Raw genomic sequence first — 24,206 nt, 5'->3', positions numbered from 1 at the left:
CTTAATATTCGCTGTAAACTTTTAAGGTTTTCATTTATTTTTTTCTGAAACATACAAAAATACATGTATGCATTTCAGCAGAATCAGAAGCACTCTTCAGTCACCTTCCTGTGCGTGGTGACTGTTTTCATCGTCAGTGTGCTATGTATGAATCCTTGTAGATCACTGCCTGTGCATTTACTTCTATGTGGACATCTAAAGATGTTTATATGTAGACGGCTGTAGTGTATACATAGTTCAGATGTGTAAAAAATGTAGTATTTCATATCTGAGCTCATGTTTCTTTGGAGGTCTGTTTCTATGGCATTAAGAGGAGAGGGACACTTGGTCACTTCTAGTTTCAAGTGGTCTCAGAATAAACGAAACTCATTTGGATGAACTGGATCTATTAAAACAAGAAAGAAAGAAACTGTGAAACAAGCTAGGGAAGGCTTAACATAGGAAAGATAAGTCGAGAGCAAACCGTGAAGGGATGTGGGAATCTGAGCTTTAATCAGTGGACTTTAGACTGGGGGTAAAGGCCAGGGAGGGTGATCACAGGTTTTCAGCCAGGCAGTAACATGGTCAGTTAAAATGATTAATCCAGTAGTGGTGGGACACGGGTAGAAGTGGGATGGAAGAGACCACCACTAGAGAGGGATTTAGGAGGTTCCTGCAGCAAATTAAATGGAAGGGAAAGAAACTTATTCAGTTCCCTGGCCAAGCCCCCTTTGACACCTGTAACATAGATGGTGTGTGTTATTTTCATTCAGCAGAAGTTACAAAAAGAGAAGAGCAGGTGGGGATGTTGGATTCCATGACTGGACATGGGCAACATGGAACCAGAGAATCTGAGATGAATTCCATCTCTTACTGGTAGTTGTGACATCTTCCCTACACCAAAATATTTCCCCTGTCCACTGTCTCTGTTTCTAAAAATACACAATTTGCTCTTCCTCCTTTACTTCCTTTATTCCCTGTTAACTCTCTCTTTCTACTTTTCTGGATCCTACATAAAAATCTCATGCAATTGCCCTTTTCACATACTATTCAGCTGGGGATCATATTGCTTAATCATGCTAAGCTATGTTCTAAAGTACAATCTTCTTAGGAATTACAGTCACATAATATCGATCACAGCAAGGAAATATCATGTCCCCAACAGTGATGACCAAGAACCTACACAGTGAAGGAAAATCTTATTCAAAACCCACAAAACAACAAGTTCATAAGAAGGCTAGTGATGTCAATTAAAAGTTCATTCATCAGCACATACAATTGCCTTTATTCTTTGATCTTCCAGGGCTCTGAAAATCTGGCTTAAACCACAGCACTTGTCAGCTCCAGGACACAGGGATTTGACAGCTCCCAAGTCCATTACAGCTTTGTCTCAGATCAATGAGATGACCTTAAAAGAAACCCACTTTCCAGTGCTCCAGTTTCCTTGCAGACGAAATGGGAATGATATCAAGTTTTCATACTTGACTAGAAGCACGAGGGCAAAGCCCACTGAGGACATAAGGTGTTAAATAACAAACAAACAGAATGGAATATGTAATTCAATCAATCATACCCCGACACTGACTGTGGCCATTTATTATTACTTTTCAATTTCTAAAGTGATGGCAAAATGGAATTTCCACTAATTTTTCAAGAACTTGAATCTGATTCTTATAATACTGGGCTTTATGTTGCTGATATATTGTAGATATAATTTTTGTGTGCTCCAAGAGGCTTTCTGCTTGCAGGGCATTGCTGTAAGTTGTGGATAATTTATTTTCTCCTGCTATTATATTGTGTAAATTACCATGTTGGCAATATTTTAGCCTTTCACACTTTGAATCAGTGCCCAGAATAATTCTAACAAGATTTTGATTCTCTGGAAGCAACCTCAAGGAAGAAAGCCCTTCAAAACGCCTGCGTATTCATTTAAACTACAGCTGCGAGAAGAATCTCCTCCAGGTCAATTATAAGGTGCATCTGAATGGTAAGTGATACTTATCTCATCTCCCTGCTGATCTCTACATCCTCCTTTGCTGCCAGAAACAATCGCAGCATCTTGCCAGTGGAGCACACACTTCCCAGCCTTTCCATCTTTGATGGAAAGATGCAAGTTCTAGAACTGGAACCAAATTTGAAGCCCACCAGAAACCTCAAAAAGGAATTTGATTCCAGAGGTCCAGCCGTATAATCAAGTCTGTGGTTTCATTTCATCACCCAAAGAAGATATTTTGGTTTTCAGCCAGGAAATGCCTCATTTCTTAATATTAGGAGTAATCAGGAACCGTCAAAAATGGGCGTTAGACTGCCGGGTGAAGACAGACGGGTTCAGAAACAGACACAGTGCCATGTGATCATGGAAGGCTCAGTAAGGACACGGTCTCCACACAATTTTTGCTTTGATTCTGAACAGAGCCTCACACAGCAATAGGAAACGAGGAAACAAAAAGCTTCTATATTTTTTTACCTCCCCCAATCCCACCACTACCCCAGTTTAATAGGAAAAAAGTTTCTAGAACTCACTAGAACCCCAGGGACTCAATCCTGCCTCTACCAAAATCTGCAAGCTCAGATGCAGGGCAGAGAAAAATGTATTCCCTCCGTAGATTTCTAGAATGTTTCAACCCTGACTACCTGATTGTCTTGGGAAGGTATTCTTCCCTAATATTCTTGACAATAACAAGGTAGTATGTTGTTAGTGCTAACTAACTCCATAAGGTTCTTATAAGAATTCAATGAGCAAATAAATGCCTGTGTTCCTTGCCCAGCATATGCCACAATAAAAATTTTCAACTGTCACCATCCATAAGGTACCATCATCATTGACATAATCTTAATAATAGGGATCGTCTAACAATATAGGGAAACAGGTTACATCTCAATATAGGTAGTTGTTTTTTCCTTAAGAACCTCCTGCTCCAAGTCAGGATTGAGTATGGGCACTAGGGAAGGACAGGCCCAGCTATAGGGAAATTAATGGATTCATTTCCCCTCACACGGTCCTCAAAAATGCATATTAACTTTTATTTATTTTAGCTAAGCTGTCCTTTTATCTATTTATGCCTCTATCTAAAACTGCAAAAGTAGTCTGAGAAAGGGGAAAAAAGGCCCTTAGAAATACTTTTAAATTTCTTCCAGTTTATCAATGAACTTAATAAGCTCCCCAGATACATCTTACAAAGTAAAGAAGCCTTCAAAAATATTATAGTAATTTTGTTTTCTCCAGGGGTACAGAGCATTCTAGGTAACTGGTAAGATACATCATCATCAATTTTACAAGTGTTCAGTTAACAGTGAAAGGAAAAATTACAAGAGAAAACACTTTCTTTTTGATGCCTTTTAATATATTTGGATGGAGCTCCATTGCCAGATTTTTCACTGGAGCAGAGTTTTCACCTCAAATTGCAGCTGAATGATGACAATTCCACATGTTCTTCCTCTAACTGCCTGGCAGACCAAGCAGTTTTTGACAGAGCCAGGAACTTGCCAAGATTTTTGATCAAAAGAATAATTCGCTAAATTGAGATCACTGTCACTCTTTTTGCTATCTTTACTCATTTAGTGAGTGCTACCGTGAGAAGGGTTCTGCCATGTGCACCAGGAATAGGAAACAAGTGAAAGAGCTTGAGTTTTGCCATCAAACTCATAAATCTCCTCTGAACAGCAAAAGAAACATCAGACTCTAGGACAGAAGAAGCATAAAACCTGAACCACAGACCCACAGTCAAGAACAATATCTAAGGTGGAGCACCCCTTAATGGTCATCTAGTTCATGTGACTGTTCTTAATGTTCAGTTGGCTTTCTGCAGACCAGATTTCAAAAATTCCTTATCCCAAACTTGTAACAGGCAGGAATGGCTTTTTGTTTCACAACCGTCCAGGCAGGGCATAGTTTTATTTACTAGGGCGGCATTTCTCTAATTGCAGTCCAAGGACCCCTTGCACAAGTCCCATCACAGCTGCTTGCTTAAAACCCAGATTTGGGGGCTCCACTTCTAAATCATCTCAATCAGAATCCCTGTAACAGGTCCTGAAAATCTGAGTTTTTAATGAACTATCTAGGTCAATCAGAGGAAAGCATGTACTTGCAATGAGAACTGGCATCGTGACCCAGAAACATCAAACCTACAGGTATTCATTATGTATAGAATCATTTCCAAGGCAGTATTGGGGGATTCCAAGAAAAAGAGGTCATGCCCAGCCCCCCTCAAGCAACTTAAATGCAATCTGATATGAATAACTACAAAATAACAAAACTGCTTAGCCCTGAAAGAGGTGAAAGCAAAGTGAGGGTCTTCACTAAGGAAGTGGCCGGTTGCCTGGTGAAGAGCTGCGTCACCTGTTCCCTGCTGAGACTGTTGCCTGCTGTGCTTTTCTAGTGAAATTGAAGAGCTGTACCACTAGCCTCTGTAGGCAATGGAGAGCTGCAAAACTGAGGCTGTTTTCCCCTTAAATGTCCTGGAATTCATGTTTGTCACATCCACAAGAAAAGGAATGAGGGTTAGGCTCCTGTGGAACTTTTCCACAAGGAGATGTGGCTGTCTGGATAGCATAGACGCCAAGCACCATCTTCTGCTCTTACCACCCTGCAAGCCTGCCCCACGTCTCCAGGGTCTGGAGCAGAGGCCCATCTACAGCTTCAAGCAATGTAGAGCTGAGCGTACAATTTAGATGAAGTGCGGCGTAGATAAAACAAGTCTATCGAAATGGATTCTGCTGCCTTCTAGCAGACGCTCTAATCAGTTTTTAAGCTGTTCTGTATTAACGAACTACATAGACATCATCTCTTAGAGCTTATCTTCTAAGAAAAAATTCCAATATTTAATATGACTGATTCATAAAATTACGATTTCCTGGAGCAGGAAAGAAATACAGTCAGCCCTACATATCCACAGTTTCTGCATCTGTGGATTCAACCAACCAAGAATCAAAAATGTTGAGAAAAAAATTTCCGGAAAGATCAAAAAAAGGCAAAACTTGAATTACATTGTGTTTACACCTATATACATAGCATTTACATTGTATTAGATATTACAAGTAATCTAGAGATGATTTAAAGTACATGGGAAGATGTGTAAGTTATATGCAAATATACCATTTTATATAAGGGACTTGAGCATCCGTGGATTTTGGTATCCTGCAGGGGGTCCTGGAACCATTCTCCCACAGATACCAAGGGATGACAGTATAGGAAATTGTTCATAGCTTCAAATATAGGCTTTAAACCAGACGCTAGCTTGTCTGAGCTCATTATTTCATACACATTAGATGATCCAGAAAATTGGGTTTGATACATTTTTATTTGGATTGACGGATGGATTATGGGGACAAGAACTGCAAAGCACACTTGGACTCCAGAAATGGTGGCAAATACTTGTCCCCACATTATTCAGTAATAAAACACCTGGCAGTAAACACCTGGCAGTATTCAGTAATAAAACACCTGCCCCAGGCAGGTGTTTTCCCAAACATTGATCATTGAGCCCAGTGAGAGAAAAACTGAGTTCCTTCTCTCTGGAACATAGGGAAGTAGCTGAGGATAATATTTCTGCTTCATGGATTCTTAGAGGTGGTATCAGTAAATGTTTAGGTAGGTATCTGATCCAGCATTCTGTAGGCAACACAGAAGTTAATGTACGTCTGTATTCCGTGCACGGGTTTTCATATCTATAGATCAGAACATAGAAACTAAGCTGGGATCCCAGAGCTCAGTGGGAGCTGCAGGGGCAGTCTGACATGCGGAGACGAACACCGTCTGTCCCTGCCAGAGCAGTTTCTCACTGAGCCAAGCTCCCATCATCAAGTGTCATTATCTGTAGGAAATGAGACAACAATTCTGTAAAAAGGGGATATTTTGAACCATGTCTGCAAAAATGTAAAATACGAAGAAAAATCTTTCCAAATAAACACATCTTCAGCATAAGTAAAAACTGAATAATAAGACTGATTCTGGGATTGATACTGAGAGGAAGACAGAAAATGAGAAAGGGCTAGATCCTGCTGGGGAACCCCTTTTGCAGATTAAGCAGGAGGGTCACAGCCTTTTCTCCCCACCTCTGAACCATGGTTTCCATGACATCCACTGCACTCAGGAGCATAAATCCTACCCAGAAGGAGACGATCATAAGGTTGCTACCTGAAGCCACTACAAGTACTGCATTTTCTAATTAGCTTGAATGATAAGCAGAAAACAGCATGGTGTGGGAAGATTTAGACTAATAAATATGCCCATAGCTCTTGCCACGATCCAAATCTTGAAATTATTTGGTCAAGTTCACACAAGAACACTTTTTTCAGTCAGACTGAGACTGCAACTGTATTCCATTTCTCTAAATTTTAAGAGCATTAGTGTTGAATAGTCTAATATCTCATATAGTCTTTACATTAGGATACAGACACCCAGCAAAAAGATGCGTGCACCAGTGACTTACAATCCTTTAATACAAATACAGATTATCTTTCCTATCTGAAGGTCCTAGTAGCCCACCACCCCTACACTTTCATCTAGGAATTTTTTCGGCAGTAGTAAGGTGAATAGCCTGGAGCTATCTGTGTTCTCCTTCTCTATGCCCCTGATTGCCAATGGCAGGAGTAGTGAGCTGCTGCCTGTGTTAAATGGTGTGCCTTCTGGCTAGGGAACAAAGTTTACTTAAGTGGTCAAGGCAGAGATCAAACGTGCAAATGAGTCCTAGCTTAGTAGTGAAGCTGCCATAACTAAAATAAGCAGCCAACATAAAGAATCCTATGAAAAGTATGTTAGTGTATTAAAAGCCAACGTCGTTATTAAATACCTACTCGCAGAGGCCATCATGCTGTTTACTGTCAAGTAATTAAACAGGCACTAACATTAGGGGTGATTTTCAGCTAATGTCAGAGGCATTCCTCTCATTAAAGTCTGCCTAATCACTACATCATTGCCCAAAAAAGTGAAATTCAAACTTGCTGAAGGCATAAAGAAATCTATTTCCATCTTGCCTAATTATCAGAGGTGTAAATGTGTCTGATTTCAGGATTAGAGGAACAGAATCCCCATGACAATTATATACAGCAAATTTCTTTTGATAACTGTGAAGGAAGTTTCCCAAATCTAGGGGAAAAAAATATTTGTTAACATCTGTATTCAAAGTGTTGGGAGTTCATTTATGCAAGGTTTGCACGTAAGTCCTGAGCACATCTTGTTGCTTTATCCCAACCAAGACTACTCAATTTTTTGATCTTTCATTTCCTTTAAGACTCCTCAGTTTTCTTGGTTAAAGAAATGGTTTCTGAATGTAACGTTTCTTAAGCTCAATTTCACCACACACGGCAAGCAGAATACCTATTTCAGAAGCTTATAAATTTCCCCAAAATGGCAAACAAGTTCATCGCACTTGGTTTGCTGTTTAGTTCTGCATAACTTTTTGTTAAGAAACATAGTAGAAGATTACAAAGTGTAGAGTCTTCTAGTAATTTAGCAATGAACTGCATTTACTGAACCACAAATGTCAAACAATCAATCATTCAGCAAGAACTTAACAAATCCCTCACCTCTGTGCATCCTAATCCTAGGCATTAGAGGGCAACCAACAATCCTAAACTGCCCCTCTTTTTCAAGATACTATGAGAGTAAAAAGTAATGTATCAAAATATTTTTGGCACCCTAGGTCAGAGAGGTTTTTTATATATTTTATACTTATTTTCCACCAATTTCTCTTCTCTTCCCAACCTTGCCCTCCATATTTAAATATTTAGCTAGGCATATATGTTTATGACTTTTCACTTTACATATAAGAGGTGACAGCATTAAGAAGAAGAAAAATACATTTCTTCTTAGTTTTACGATTTTTTTTTTTTGGCAGAAGATTTGTACACAGACAAAAGGTTTCGCCAAAATATCACAGGTAAGAATAAGCCTGAACTGCTCCCAACCCTCATCTATTCAGATTAGAATAGAATCCCCAGGACTAGACAGGGAGAAAGAGACTGAAGGGAACCAACAAGAGCATAAATATTGATGCATCTCAAAGAACAGGATCCTATACCCTGCACAAAAAATAGAAAAATACTAGGAAGGCTTATGAGATCAGAAAGCAAAAGACCTGTACCTCACTTCTCAGTTAAAGACACAGGGCTCCTTCGCAGATAAAGACCTGGAAGATGAATGGTCACCTGCTATGATACCTAGGCAGACAGGGCCTTCCACAGCCTTACCAGGATTTCTTCTCTTTTCATGGTGCAAGAGCACAGGATGGAGGCCATATGCCCAAAGGTGACATAGAGACAGCAGAGGGAGCAATGGCCTTGTGAGGGCCACATTCATAAGATACAGAGACATCTCCCAAGAACCCTAATTAGATGGGAAGCGTAACTGAATATGCCACCCCACAATATGACTGAAGGAGTTCAAGACTTAACCACCCCCAAATATGCTGCTTCGGTATATTGATTATTTTGAGCTGCAGACACTTGAAAACCAGCAAATGCAGGGAGAGGATTTTTCTGAACTCCCCTTATCTGCCTAAGGACAGATCCTTCAAAAGGAACTCAATTGTCATAAATCTCTCCACCCTGGGAGTTGTATCAACCAGGGAAGATTGATTTTTAACACAAGAGAGGAGATGTTGAAACCACACCTGGACAAACTTTGTCACAAACTATCATCCTTCCCATCTGTTCTTCTAAGGACCCATTCATCCTCCCTAAAACTCCAATACTCTCCCCTAACAGGCCTTCATCCTCTCTCCCCTTTCCCTACTAAGATAATATTTAAGCCTCAATTCTAAGCCACCTTGGGGAGTTACTCATTTTTTTTCTGGGTATCTCCCATGGAGACGTGAGGTATACATATATGTAAATAAACTTCTGCTTGTTTTTCTCTTGTTAATCTGTATTTTATTACAGGAGTCTCAGCCAAGAACTCAGAAGTCTAGAGAAAAAAAAATTTTTCCTTCCCTACAATTGAATGCTCAAGGACTCGATGAGGCACAGAGTATCTCAGCGGACTCGAGTTTTGACACAGAGCAATGAGGATCTAATGGCCCAACCAAAGTATTTTCCCAAGGCTTTGGCATCAAGTCCTCTAGAATTTGGACTAAACCGTAGGGAAAGAGACAGTATAACTCCTCACTGGGATTGTGTGTTGACCATCCCAGTGAGATGATCAAAAGGGAAATTCGCTAGTTATAAGTGATGAAGAAAGTTGTACTTCTCTCCTATCTTAAAACTGTAGGTTGATATTCATAGTCAGCACTCTGGCATAAAAATCATTAGCACATAATCAGATCCTGCCTTACAGGTAGTAAGAGCTCTGGGATCTATCTCACTTTTATGGAAGGCCACCTACATAACGACATTGTGTTAAGAGTTAAACATAAGACACTCTTTAAGAGTGATCTGGGGGCTTCCCTGGTGGTGCAGTGGTTGAGAGTCTGCCTGCCGATGCAGGGGACACGGGTTCGTGCCCCGGTCCGGGAAGATCCCACATGCCGCAAAGCGGCTGGGCCCGTGAGCCATGGCCGCTGAGCCTGCGCGTCCGGAGCCTGTGCTCCGCAAACGGGAGAGCCCACAACAGTGAGAGGCCCGCGTACCGCAAAAAAAAAGAGTGATCTGGGAGGGTTCACAAAGAAGAATAAAGCAGAGCTGGCCAATGGAGGGCAGGTAATGTTCATCCAAGCTGGTTGTCAAGGAAGGGAAATTAGAGAGGAACAGAAAGGGCAAAGAAAGGAAGAAAAAAGTGGGATTGGCATTACATGCCACAGAGTCAGGAGAGTGGCCAGCTAGGAATAGAATGTGTATGACGTAGAATAAAATGAAAATAATTGACAGTAAGGTCACATGGGCTTGAACAACATTGCATTTTGCATGACCATATGAGAACAGCAGTGAAAGACTCAGTCTATGTTAGGAATCTCTTAAATATGATCATTTCCAACATTAATAAGCAATTTTAAAGAAAGGGTTTTCTGAGAATAATTGGCACACCAGATGGTCTTCTCCTTATCCCAAGTGTCTGTCTGGCTGCAGGTAGAGATAATAAACTGCAAAGTGAAACAGCATAATAGGCAAGGAGGGAGACTTCCGAGGAGGGTCTTTCATCACCAGCACTTCGAGAGAATGGCATTTACATGCAATTGATTTTCAGTGGTGAAATTATGCTTGTGATGTTCTGTTGTAAATACTGACAGCATTAAAAGGAATGTCTAAAAGACGAGCACTAAAATGTCACCAGAAAAAAGCTGACCAGTATTTATGCTAAGTTCCTCAAACTGCAACCCTTTTTTACATAAGTAGTGATGCCTCATGAAACAAAGCAGGTAAGTCTCTAGAGCTATGAAGTGAAAGAAAATAAGTATGCCTACCTTCTCTGTCACGTAGGAAGATAGACACTGCCTCTCATCATAATGACACAGGGGTTTTTCCCCCTCTCCTTTGAGGATTTTCAGATAGGAAAGCTTACATCTCTCCCATATTGAATGAACTCAGAGGATGAAGAGACAAAATAAATCACCATAAAGGACTATTAGAAATATTAATAGATTCCTGGTATTGAATAGGGTATCAATTCTCGATGGGACTTTGCCATTTAAGCTTGAAACATGTTTATCTATTTAATGACAGATTAGACTGGCCACCTGATAGAGATGGGAGGAAAAAGAAATCAGAGTCTACTGCTTCTCAGTTGTGGTAAAACAGAGGCTAAACAGCACAATCTGAGAATTTTCATTCAGCTGAATTTCTGGAAGCTTTTAGTTGAGAACTTTATCATTTTCTGCCTCGACATCTAGCAGTTTCATTAGGGACTATTGTTAGCCTGTGTGCTAATTCAAAAAAATAAAGGCTGCAGTCTTCTGATCTCCAATATATCTCTTAGAATTATATGCAATTATCATGAAAGAAGAAACTGAAGAATTGTCCTGGAATTCACTTTAAGAATATTATTACTCACATAGTACACTTATTAATTTAGAGCAAAATATTTTATTGGATTACTAATTATATTACAGAACATTATATGATATTTTTGAGTTTGTGCTATAATATCCTTGGAACGAATCATAATTCTAGGATTAATAGACTTATAGGTTTTGAAAAAAAAAGAAAGGTTTTCTTTGAAATATTGCAATTAGTGCTTTGCACTGCTACCAAATTATACTTTCTTTTTCCAGTTATTCTAAGAAATGTAATTTAGAGTGCTTTGTGCAGAATCTTATTATAACTTTGAATTTTGACTGACATTTTCCATCAAAAGATAAATTTATTGAGAAACACCAAATGTGGTAAATTCTGAAGCTGTTACAGAGAGTTAAATACCTTCTGCTATGTTCAAAAACAAGCATATGCATAAAGGTACATTTGCCATCTCATATAAGAGTCTGGGAATCTCAGTAAGAATCACAATCAACCATTTATCTGGATTCAGCCAAGTAGTAAAGCTACTTTGAGTTGAGGATTTATGCCAAAGTGATGGAAGAGTTTATTAAAGCAGAATAATTGGCAGAAAATAGGTCCCCTCTTCAAAAGCTCTCAGAAAACTTTTGAGCTAAGAAACAGTTCAGTGTTCAGTTCCTGAGTATCTATTAGACTGTGGCTTCCTAACATGAAGAACGTAGATGAAATCAATGAAACGCCAATCAAGCAAGTTGCTGGCCTCAGGGAGGGAGTGGCCATGACTTGGCCAAGGTCACCTGAGACAGACAAAATTTTGAGCACAAGCCTCCTAACTCCAACCTCAGGTCTACACACTATGAGTCTCCTGATTTCCTCAGAAAAGAAAATGGTGGGATTTTGTTCATTTGTTTATTTGTTTAGTTGTCTCTGTGTTTGCATATATGCCACGCCAGCAGGCTGGATCTGTATAAACTGGCTACTTCTTGGGAAAGGAGTTGAGAGCACAGGTTGGAGCTCAGGGTGGCCTCATAAAAGGAACCTGAGGTGAAGCCTAAAGCACAAGGTTTAAAAGCAGGATCAATAAACGTTCATGCCAGTGCGAAAGAGTACGAAGTACACTAGAAAGCGAACAGAGATATGCAGGTTTCAGTTGCAAAATGAAGTCTCTAGTCTCTTATGACTAGATGTCTTTGGGCGAATAATTTAACCCCTAGATCCTGACCATGTAAAAAAACAGGAATCAGGCTAAAATCACTGTATATTACATAAGATCTTTTACATTTGTTCTGTTTAGGAAAAAAACGAAACATGATTTTGACTTTTCTTCATTTTTTTCATCAGTTAAATCCTTCAGATGTTTTGATTCATCCTTAGCCTAATTAAGGTATTGTGCCTCATAAATACTAAGTTCTCAATACGTGCTTGTTCAGTGAATAAAGTTATTCCTGAACAAATGAATACGCAAAAGATTCCATAACATAGGGTATCATTTCATAATTAATAATGAAATCAATAGTAGTCAGATTGATTACTTATGCTCACCACTGTTTCTTCATGACATACCTTACAGGTTTGTGTGAATATAAATGGGATATAGCTATTCTTCCCAAACTCCATTCAATCCTGAACTTCCTTTTGCCACTTATTTTAAACACTGTCATGTTCTGGGGCTGCAATCTATTTGTACCATTGGTAAAATCAGTGTCTCCCATACTCTGTCAGCTTCTGAAAGGTAGAAAAGGCATCTCTGTAGATATTCCTTAAGCAATTAGCCATAAATTTGCTTGTTTGAGAAGTAGGCAATTGGATGATTGCTGATGAGTTCATCCTATTGTCCCTAAAATTCCCAACCTGAACTGGCTAGTTACTAAACTAAAAATATTTCTAATCCTTCGCTATGAGATTATCCTAAAAGTAACTGAATTGACAGGATTCACCCCAACATGCAGTGAAGACAGAACAGTCCACTTGATCATGGTCAGCGTGCTTCTCCCTTATCTCATGCTCTGGGCCCAGCTCCCAGGCCCCATTACTTAAAATTGACAAGAGTTCAGAGGAGAGAAAAATCACTACAAGTCTAGGACAGATCATTCAGAGTCCATCCTCCTATTTGAATTGTTGGTAGGGTCCTAGAGAAACCACACCACCATGGCAGCACAGGAAGACCAGAAACTGGGTACCAAAAACTAGATATGGAAACTCTGAAGGGAGAATTGAGGAATCCTGAAGACAATCTTTTCCCGTTTTACATTTTTCCAAGGATCAGCTTGACCCATTATGTTGAATATGATTTTTACCATTCAAAAGAGAGACAAGGTATGCATACAATTGGTTGAGGCTTAAATTGGAAGGTAAAGGCCAAAACATTTACTATGTACCTTAATTTAACCTTGTTACCTTTTTTAGACATAGACTTTAAGCCAATTCTAAGTAAGTGTTCAGATTCTAAATCCAAGTTGGAATCACATCATGGCTCATTGGGCACACATTGGGAAGTGTCTGACAGTCTAAAAATTGAGATCCTGAGAGAAAACTGAGTTTGTTTTTCCTATAGTTTAGCCTTCATAAGTTTTAACAGCCTGGAGCCAGAAATGTGAGTGTATGTACGGAAGGTGTATGAAGGAAAAGTTAGCAGTGGAGCTAGGTCAGCAAGCATTCAACTGAAGCCCAAATATTTAGCATTTATGGTCCTTACCAAGTGGCAAATGCTTACAAACATAATGATTTTAAGTGGCTTCATCTAAAGCAATGGTGCTTTTAGCCACTGTCTAACAGAAACTCATTCAGAAGAGACGACGGAATCTCTGCTTGATTAGGGACAAAACGGTAAGACAGTTCATCCTCAGCTGAGTTAAGAAATGGAATGATAATTGTGAAGTACAGCACCACACTGGCCAAAAGGAGTAATATACAACCAGATGCTCTGTGTGACCAGGTCTGCGTGTGGCCAAGGGTCCAAGGGGTTGTGTTTGGAATGGGATGGGCCTGGGAAACATGGGCTTGGAGACCAAAAAGGTGAGGAAGGAAAAAGAACAGAAAGAGAGGAGAGAGAAAAGGTGGGAGGGGACAAGCAGGACAGTAAGGCAGGCAAAAGGAGGAAGCCAGTCCTGCCAAGGGTCGGGGGAAGGGGTGGGGGGCAGTCATCAATTAGCACCACACTCTCACAGCTTACTCAGCTACTTTTGTGTTCCAAGTTCCCTCTAATATCCCTGCACTATCTGCTAAGTGCAAATCATTTTTCTAGTTGTCAACTCTTCCCTTTATTATTTTAAGGGTCTAATGAAATGAAAATTATGGGGGAAGAAAAGAGATTCATAATAAAATTATTTCAGGAACACAGACAATAGCCACACACCCCCTGGGTGTTGATCCGGTACTCTGCCAGCCTCTTTCTAAGTCATTTTCAAATAAATAGAGCTCAGGGATTCCATGAGCAACTAAGAACACATAAAGGAAAGGATGCAGAGTACTCTAAAGACCCCTGTAACCTCCAGTCACCATGGTCTTTCTTCAAAGTTTACACTCATCTTACTTAATTATATTTTCTCCTGAGAAGCGTACACTGTTAAACGAGTTGGAAATGAAATCAACTCATCTATATGTCTTACTTTATGCCAGAAGAAACTGAGCCCCAAAACCATTAAATGAGTTGTCCCAGGTCACACACAAGTCTGGTGATGAAAATGGGATCATGCCCAATTTGACCAGCATTGCTGAAAGATTAAACATAGTATCTATGCACAATGAACATCTGTGGGTCAGTAAACCATGTTTTCTTGCTCACACAACAAAAAAAGCTTTAAAAAAAAAAAACCTGGGGTATTCCCTGGTGGCGCAGTGGTCGAGAGTCTGCCTGCCGATGCAGGGGACACGGGTCTGTGCCCCGGTCCAGGAAGATCCCACATGCCGCGGAGCGGCTAGGCCCCTGTGAGCCATGGCCACTAAGCCTGCACGTCCAGAGCCTGTGCTCTGCAACGGGAGAGGCCACAACAGTGAGAGGCCCGCATACCGCAAAAAAACAAAACAAAACAAAAAAAACCTGTTACTGTGTTTTCTTTTTCCTAATCCATGGCTCTTTCATCTCCTGAGACTGCATTAGAGAGAATACAGAGCTTATAAAAAAGTCTTAGAAATGTGATTTCTTTAATGTTTTTTAGTCTTATAATGCCATGTGTATTAAAAGATAATTACCATTAGTCTTAATTTGAGAACACAATGAGGAATTCACTTTTATGGTTCTTTCTATCTTAATCAGTAGGCTGAATCTTAAAGAGATTCCTTAAATGAAAATAAATAAATGACCAGAGTTAAGAGTTGGACAATGTGTTTAAAACTTTGAATATAATCATCAATCTATTGTTTCATACACTTTAATATTCAATGAAATAGCATTCCACTTAGAAAGTCTTAAATGGGAAATGAAAGAGTAAATACAAGTTAAAGGGATGACATTAGTACATCATACTAATACGAAGAAGAAAGTATGACAAAATACAATCATTAGTCCTTGGCCTGAGAAAAATATAGCTTCTCTTCAGTTTAGTTCTTTCTTTTAGTTCTTTCATTAATGTGATTCTCAGTCAGAAAAATTTCCACTGATGAAATGTATACTCAGTAAAAGGTTAAAGTTAAGAAAAATGTAAAGCACAGGAACTTACTGCCATCTTGTGGAATGTGTTATATTCTGAGACATATTTTCTCTTTTATTTTCTGGAATGTCATTTTCCATTACCATTAGTTACAAAATGACTAAAGAGTTCCCCAGCAACTAACCATAGCTAATATCTATCTACAAAATAAGACATGAGAAAATTCATGCATTTTGCAACAAGGAGATTTTTGATTCCTATAGTGGAACGTTTGTTGTTTTTCCTCACCGTCTCTTGTTTCCAGTCAGTTACTTATCTAATTTCTTTGTTGAGTGGATTTATCATTTAATTTAGTATATTTTACTTTCCATTCTGAATTCACGAAAATTCAGAATGGAAGAGAGGCAAAGAGAGAACAAAGCACACATTCTATTCTGGGAAGTCTCAGGGCAGTCCAGGCATCCAGAGCAGTGGTGGAGGGTAGGTCCTTACTACACAGAGTTTGGGTCTAAGACTGACTGGCATCAACTGAGAGCTTTTAGAAACGCAGAAATCTGGGCCCCATCCCAGACCTTCTGAATCAGAATTTGCATTTTTATGAGATCCCCAATTGATTCACATGCACAGTAAAATTCGAGAAGCACAGGCACAGGCCGCCATATTTCATTCCACTTACTTATGGCACCGACACGCACGCACATGCACACACACAAGGTTGCTCAGTGTTGTGAGAAAAGCCAAGCATCGAGACACCTGGATTCAAGTCCATGTTACTTAATTTTGTGCATCTCAGTTCAAGCCCCAGTAATTTAATTTTTACAGGCCTGAGATTTTTATTTGTAATATACAGGAAGGTGTTCGTAAGACGATTGTAATCTCCCTTCTCGTTCTAAAATTCTCTGATTTACTACTTATACATCAGTGATTCTTTGGTTAAATTTCCATGCATCACTTATTCATGCATCAGCAAATTGTTTGTCTCAATAATTCTGATTTCAACACAATGATTAAGTTTTCAATTCATAGCTTGAGAACTGTTTTGTCCCAGCAGAAATGTTTCATCTAGTAAGCAAAGCATGTTTAAAATTTGAAATTATTTACCAACATTTTAAAAAATTAAAGACTTCACCACAAACCTCTGAGTTTTCTGATTCTCTCTTGTAAAAAATCAGAAAACCTGTCAATGCTGAGCTCACAACTCCACACGGAATCAGTAACTTACAGCAGAATCTCAGTTTGCCCCAGCTCCCACACAGCTCTTTTCATTCACTTTAATGCCCGGCCCCTTTGGGCCTTGGGATCAGTAACCTCTGGCTCAAATGGTATTCTCTGTCGAATCTTTTAACATGTCCAAAAGCTATAACAGAAAGACTCAATGAAAACTTGTGCTCCTTCACAAACTCTAATCTCCATCGCTGAATAGTATATTTCTCTGACGTATTAATACTCTTCTTATGTGCCACAGTTCCCTTTTATGACTATTAAGTATTCACAGGACTAAGTTGAGAATTGGCCTGTCCACATGGGCACAATTTACTAATTTACCTACCTCTTAGCCAACTTTTACATGGCCACATGTATAAAAACACAGAGAATTCAATTCCCTTCCTATTCAAAGGTAACCACTAAGTACATTTAAACAAGCAGAAGTAGCATCATTGCCATCTCTAGAGAAAAAAAATAAAAACCTGTGATCATAGGATTTTTCATGCAACGAATATTTGTTGAACAATGTGCAGGGCGACAGTACCGTTTTGAACAAGACAGAACAATTCCTGCCCTCGTAGGACTTAAAGTCTTCCATGGGAGACATACAGTTGAATAGGTATTAATTCCAGGAATGTGTGATAGTGATTATGACAGAGGATGCCACGTGGCTGATGACGGAGGATGGGACCTGGGAGTGTTCAGGGTACCCTAACAGCCCTTAAGTTGGGACCTAAAGGCAACTAGCAGCCATGCAGTGAACAAGGGGGGAAGGAGAAGGTTCCGGGGAGGGAGGGAACAGCACGCGCAAAGCTCACGGGAAAGAGAGCGTGGCAAGAAGCACCAGAATGGAAGATAAGCAAGGTGGCTGGAACGAAAAGAAAGAGGAGGAAGGCCGACATGAAATGAACCTGAAAAGACAGGGCAGCTTCTAGACATTGGATGTTCTCCCAGAAGCAGTGGGAGGCCACCGATAGGGCTGAAGTGAATGGTCAACTTTGGGCTTTGAAAGTATCACTCTGACTTAAGTATACATCTAGGAGCTTGGATAGCCACAGAAATTACAGGCATCCAGGGACTTCCCTGGTGGTCCAGTGGCTAAGACTCCATGCTTCCAGTGCAGGGGGTGCAGGTTCGATCCCTAGTCTGGGAACTAAGATCCCACATGCTGCACAGGGCGGCCAATAAAAAAAAAAAAAAAGGAAATTACAGGCGCATCCAATAAATTAATAAATGCACCACCATCACATTCACAATATATGTTGCCTAACTGATTAAATATATTATTAGTTCATCGTGCCCTAGAAGCACTGTGGCATAGTGATGGGACATATGTTTCATATTTTACAACCTAGTTTTCTTTCAACCCTGTCATGAGTCTCTGAGAGCGTATGTATAACCTCATTTGGGAGGAATGCTGAAAGCCTAAATGTGAGCCCTGTTGACTGTGAGGCGAGCCAAGCCCAACAGCTTCCTGGGCCCACGGAGACAGGTCCTGGCTGCGTGGATGAGCCCGTGGTACAGCCCGCGACACTTATTCATGGGTGCACACGAGGTTGAACACATTATCCCTTGACCTCCGGGCTGAAAGCCAGTCTTGTCTGGATGAGGCTGCTGTTTCAAAGCAGGCCACAGCTGGGTGACTCATTTAGGGAACCACTTCAGTGTTTTTAAAGCATTCCTTCTGTTCAACCTCCTTTTTTTTATCCCACTTAATGCAACATCTCAGCACTGCTTGGGCACCCTGCTGCTGGACATTCACTGCATATTTCAGTCTAAGCAGTGGTGGATTTTGATTACCAATAACTTAGAGAAATGTGAAATCTCCAAAATTAATTTAGACTCATTTTTTCAAAGCTGCAAACATTTTGCCCACCTTCCCCCAGCCCCAAATTTTCCTTCGTTATCCAATCGTACAGCCACTTGAAAAGGTAGCAGTTGCTTCCCTGTTTTCATGCCGTTATTACCACGTGCTAGCGGTTTTTATGCCAATTACCTGCCGTCAGAGCCTTCCCCTAGTCCAGTTGTGAAAGGGATGCTTCTACAACCACAAAAATACTTTTCTCTGCTTCAGCTCTATACATCTGAAGCAGAAAACTCACCTTAAGTGATGAAAAGCGTGGTGTGCAAAGCGAGTCTCTGGGTGCCCGTGGAGAGATTCACATCCCAGGTAAATAATTCTTCAGGTCCCCTGGTCAGGACTTATCAGCCAGAGTCCCTTCCCGGCAGGTAGGAGTTGAAAAGCAGGCAAAAGCGGCTGGGTGCAGTGTAGCTTCAAAAGGCAGGCAGATAACTAGATGTATATGCCTCGAGGCAGGTCCTCGACAAGAGGAAACCTACCAGACAGGCAACAGTTCTTACCTGCCTAGAAAATAAGCTGGAAGCCACAGGGGCTGAAGATCCAAGTCAGGAAACTCCTTCAGCTCATCCTGGAAGGCAGGTCAGCACGAGGCCAGCAGGACCACTGGGCATGGAACTACAGAAGCCCTCCCTAAGGCTCCTTTCAACATTGTCTTTCAATGTACCGATGTTTCTGGAAGAAAAATAATTTATTTTAATGAAGTACTAACTCAGACTCTGAGGTAGTGCTGAACTGTCTTGCTCTGAAAAGATAAAGGCGAGGGTGTAAGTGTGTGTATGATTTTATTATGTGGGGAATAAATGCAGCTGATAGATCTGTGCATGTATTTATGAATATTCTATTTATACACATGGTTGTATCATCTACATGCAACCCAGTTAATTATTCTTATCATCTGATCTTGAGTTCACAGCCTATGATTTCAGGAGAACTTATTTTTAAGAATATAGAAATCAAGTATGAGAAAGGAGACAGAGCTGGCAGATTTTTTAAAACAGACACAACAATAACAACTTATAGGTTCCTGAGTTTCTGCAGGTGAAATGGATCAGAGATAACAGTGATTATAAGAGATCCTAAGTCTGTCTTGTGAACCCCAGTTGGAACTGCCCACAGTTAGGTTTTTCTGTGAAGTCAATTTAGAAATTTGGAAGTCTCAAATAAAGAGACCAAGAAAAGAGCTGATCAGATAATTGTGACTGACTTAATGCCCAATGAGATAGACACAGTGAAGGTTAAATCAATTGCTGGGTGCAGTGTTGCTCTAAATTTCATGCCTTTAAGACAAATTCAGGAATGTAAATCTGTTTGCACTACACAGTGTATTTCATAGGACTTTTTGGCTACCCAAACTTTTCTGAAGCTAATGGAATCCCAGCCCCTAAGTGCTATCAATGTCCCAAACTAGACCTATCTCTGCCACTGCTAGAAGCAACAACCATTGCTAAGAGCCTGTCTATGACTATCAGTCTGGGAGGTGACTGCTTCTATAGAGAAAGAGGAGAAAGATCAGAGGAACCAAGGCCTGTGTGATCTTTGATAAAGCCCTGGACAAATCTAGGCAAGTCCTCTCCACTCAGACATGTGAGGAGGATGCTGGAACACCCAGGAGAAAGTCAAGTCTGAGAAGCAAGAAGTATAAAGAGATGGACACAGATGGGAAATACCTTCCTAGCCCAACTATGCTTAATAGCAACTTCTCCCAATGTACATAATAAAGTATGATATGAATAAGCAATGTTATCACACAAGGAAATCAGATCATTGGGTGTTTCAGGATGAAATTGTGAGAAAAAAATTACAAAAGGTATATAGTCCAGACCATTCAACACTGGATTATGGAGACAATACATAGAAAAGGCACTGATTCAAAACACATATGCAGTAAATAGCTCCTATCACATTCTGAGCACATCATTCATCCATCCAAGAAATGTTTATTAAGCATCAGCTAAGTGTTAGACTCCATTCTTAGCACTGGGGAATGCAGTGAAAAAGATAAAATCCACAGTCTTAAAGTACACATGTTCTAGTAAGAGAGACAGAGAAAAACATATATACGAATACATAATATGAGAGCAGACTGAGATAGGGCTTTTGAGGTAAGATCCATCAGGATAAGGGTTAGGCAGAGGAAGAACAGGTGACAATGGTAAGTAATAGCTCTTCTACAAGGGGGTTCAGGAAGACCTTTCTCAGTGACACAACTGTCGGTTCACAACCTCAAGAGTTCCCTGGGGGGTGAAATTCAAAACTGGCCCACGTACATGGAGGGCGAGGAAAGACAGAAGAAAGAGGCAGACCACTCCAGATCTGTAGGTGGCAGGGTTAATGAGGAAAGGAAATCAGATACAAGGCTTGTCACGGGTGGGCACAAGACAAGTTGATCTCTATACCCACACCCCAGAATCTTTAGAAGTTCATATAGAGGGGCTTCCCTGGTGGCGCAGTGGTTGAGAATCTGCCTGCCAATGCAGGGGACACGGGTTCGAGCCCTGGTCTGGGAGGATCCCACATGCCGCAGAGCGGCTGGGCGCATGAGCCACAACTACTGAGCCTGCGCGTCTGGAGCCTGTGCTCCGCAACAAGAGAGGCTGCGATAGTGAGGGGCCCGCGCGCCACGATGAAGAGTGGCCCCTGCTCGCCACAACTAGAGAAAGCCCTCGCACAGAAATGAAGACCCAACACAACAAAAATAAATAAATATATTAATAAAATCCTACCCCCAACATCTTCTTAAAAAAAATAAATAAATAAATAAAATAAAAGTTCATATAGAGGCTTTCAGTCATATATACCATCTACATGGTCTCAACAACACATTACTCCTTAAAGGCTACATCCTTGAAACAGTTTCTAGTGTGAGAATGGTGGGCAGAACATACTTTCCAGAGATAGGAGAGGGAGTGAAGAGCCTCCAATTGCCCAGTTCCAGCAGTTACATCCTCTCAATGACCTCCTCCAACAATAATGGAGCAAGCCCAGTGAATAACTAGAGGAAAATAGTCCTAGGAAGCGAGAATAATGAGGGTCAAACTCAGAGAGTCTGACAAGCTTGGAAAGCCCAAGGAACAGGAGCAAGCCACAGTGGGCAAAGGGAGAGCGGCAGGGGATGAAATGAGATAGGTGGGGCAAGGGCCAGCCTAAGGGGGGCTTCCGAGGCCATGGTACAAAGTTTGGACTTTTTAAAGTATATAATTGGAAACTATTGGAGGGTATGGGGCAGAGGAGTGGGGAGTGGCATGATTTGATATTTGTTTTTACAAGATTATTCCATCTCCTGTATGGGAAACAGACTATATCCCAGAAAGAACGGAAGCAGAGACCAGTTAGGATGCTCTTACAATAGCCCTGGAAGGAGACAATGGCGGATGGAAATAGACTGATAATGTGAGTAGGGGGGTTTTGATTATACCTTTAATTTCTCAGGACCCGAGAAAGCTGACAGAATCATTATACTTCAAAAATTGCTATACCAATGATCCCAACACAGGCCTTTATATTCCATCAATTATTTCGCTGCTTTGAAGTAACATTTACCCTACTACTAAGTTCCCCAAATGCCTGATAAGAATCACTAGGGACTTAAGTACACTGTCTGTACCCTCCGCTGGAGTTTCTGACTCTGTAAGCTTGGTTGGGTCCAGAAATCTGTTTAACAAATTCTCCAGGAGATTTTAACAATAGGCACACTGACGAGCACTGGTTACATAACTGAATTTCTTCATTCTCCACACTGACACAGATAACTCCACCTCCCAGTGAAAAATTCAGTCCTTAGGACTAAGGGTATTGAGGATATCACCAAAGACATTGCCTCCAATTCTGGGTGCAGTTCCGAATTACACAAAGGCCTTTATAAAAATGCTTTTGGATCAACAGATCAGAGGTGAGCATGTAGTCTCACTTCTCCTATAGATGTCTTCTATTTCCACTTGCTACTGTCGTGGTTCAGATCCTTATTATTTGTACTTATTTTCATTTTTAAAATTCTATCATGAATTGTATTGCCAGCTTAATCTTCGTAGTACCCTCTACTGAAAATAATTCTCTCCTACTTAGAAACTGTCCCTGTATTGCATTTTCAATAAATCCCCAAAACTTTGGTTCAACGTTCAACAAAACCTGCAATGCATGGCTGCATTCCTGCATAACTTTGTAGTCTTCTCTGTTCCTATTCCCTTAAGAATCCCCGTTCTGACATTTTTTTGCCAGCTGTAACAAAAAGTTCACATTTTCTATTGTTGCTCAACATCCTTCTTTTCTTTTTTCTGGAATTCTGCCTATTAAAGCTTCCCCCCTTCTTCAAGGCTAAGCATGGGCCACTGGCTCCCATTAACTGTCTCTGAACATTCAACCAGAAATGATTTCTCCTTTACCTCAACCCTTATGGAATGACTGCTTGAGACATTTCTAAGGCTTATAAGGTGCGATATTGTGGCTGTGCATTTAATTTACATTGCTGAGTGACGACAAGTATTTTTTTTTCCAGGAGGGTATATCATAGTCAATATGCATTTATTTGTATCACCCAATTTGCTTTACGTAGATCAGGAATTTAGGCCCTCCATGGTGTTATCAGAAACCAGAGGGAGCTGTCTAAAGGGAAAACCTAGAGTGTCTCAGGAGCTCCCCATCACATACTGGATCTATCTGTCCTCCTTAGCCTGACATGCAAGGTGCATCAGGACTGGGGTCTTGCCTACCTCTTCAATCTCATCTCTCTTTATTCATCTTCTCTTACTCGATGTTCCAGCAAAATCACACTGCTTTTGTATTCCCCAACACAACAAAAGGGGTCTTTATTCATGCTTGCACAGTCCTTTTCCATGAAATTCCTCTTACACTTCTTCATCCCGTGAACTCTTTTCCATTCTACAGCACTCAGCTCAGTAGCCCCCCTCGCCACCAACTCCAACCCTTGCACTACCGAGTTAGAGCACTCCCATCTTTCTCATAGAATTTACGAAGAACTGTGTAGAGAAATTCTCTTTATCAATTTCCCTGCCAATAAGCTTCTTAAAGTCAAGAGATTTGGATTTTTTTAAATATTCAGTATCTGACAAACATCTGGCTCTCTATCAATAAATATATCACTGCATAAGTATGCAGTGAACTAGATGAATATGAAAGAGTAAACACACTGACAATGTTTCCTAAGTTTGTTTTCATCCTTCTTATTCCCCAGGTGATTCTGATGTGTAGCCATGGAGAGATGCACTGCCTTAGGCCAAATATAATTGGCAGTAAGTAAAAACTGAATTCTGTGGTTGGACAACAGCGGAATCGTAATAAAAAGCAAAAATGTCTAAACCTTAAAGCCTAGTCAAAACTAAAGTTAAAGAGTTAAGCAACTTTGTTAATAGGCTAGAGGTGTGAAACCTTCCAAAACAAAGTTGTCTGGCTTGAATTGTGCCTACATAGTCTGTAGATTGACCTAACTCACTGAAAAATTCATCTCATTTTCACTTTTTTCAGCCTCAATAGGACACAGCTGCACTGATGTTCGTCTCAATTGATGGAGTGAAGAAGCTTCACCTTTATTCAGTTTGAAGCAATTGCCAAGATAAATGGCCTTTGAGAGGTAATAAGTTCATGAGCATCACCTGTGTTGTGCAAAACACTATTTGATTTTCCTTAAAGTTTAAACCTATTGGAAAGAACATATGAATTACGTATGCAGCTTGCGGGTGAAAAGTTTTGCT

Source organism: Orcinus orca, chromosome 7 (genome assembly GCF_937001465.1).
Source record: "Orcinus orca chromosome 7, mOrcOrc1.1, whole genome shotgun sequence".
Taxonomy (NCBI): domain Eukaryota; kingdom Metazoa; phylum Chordata; class Mammalia; order Artiodactyla; family Delphinidae; genus Orcinus; species Orcinus orca.
This window is presented reverse-complemented; position numbering follows the sequence as displayed.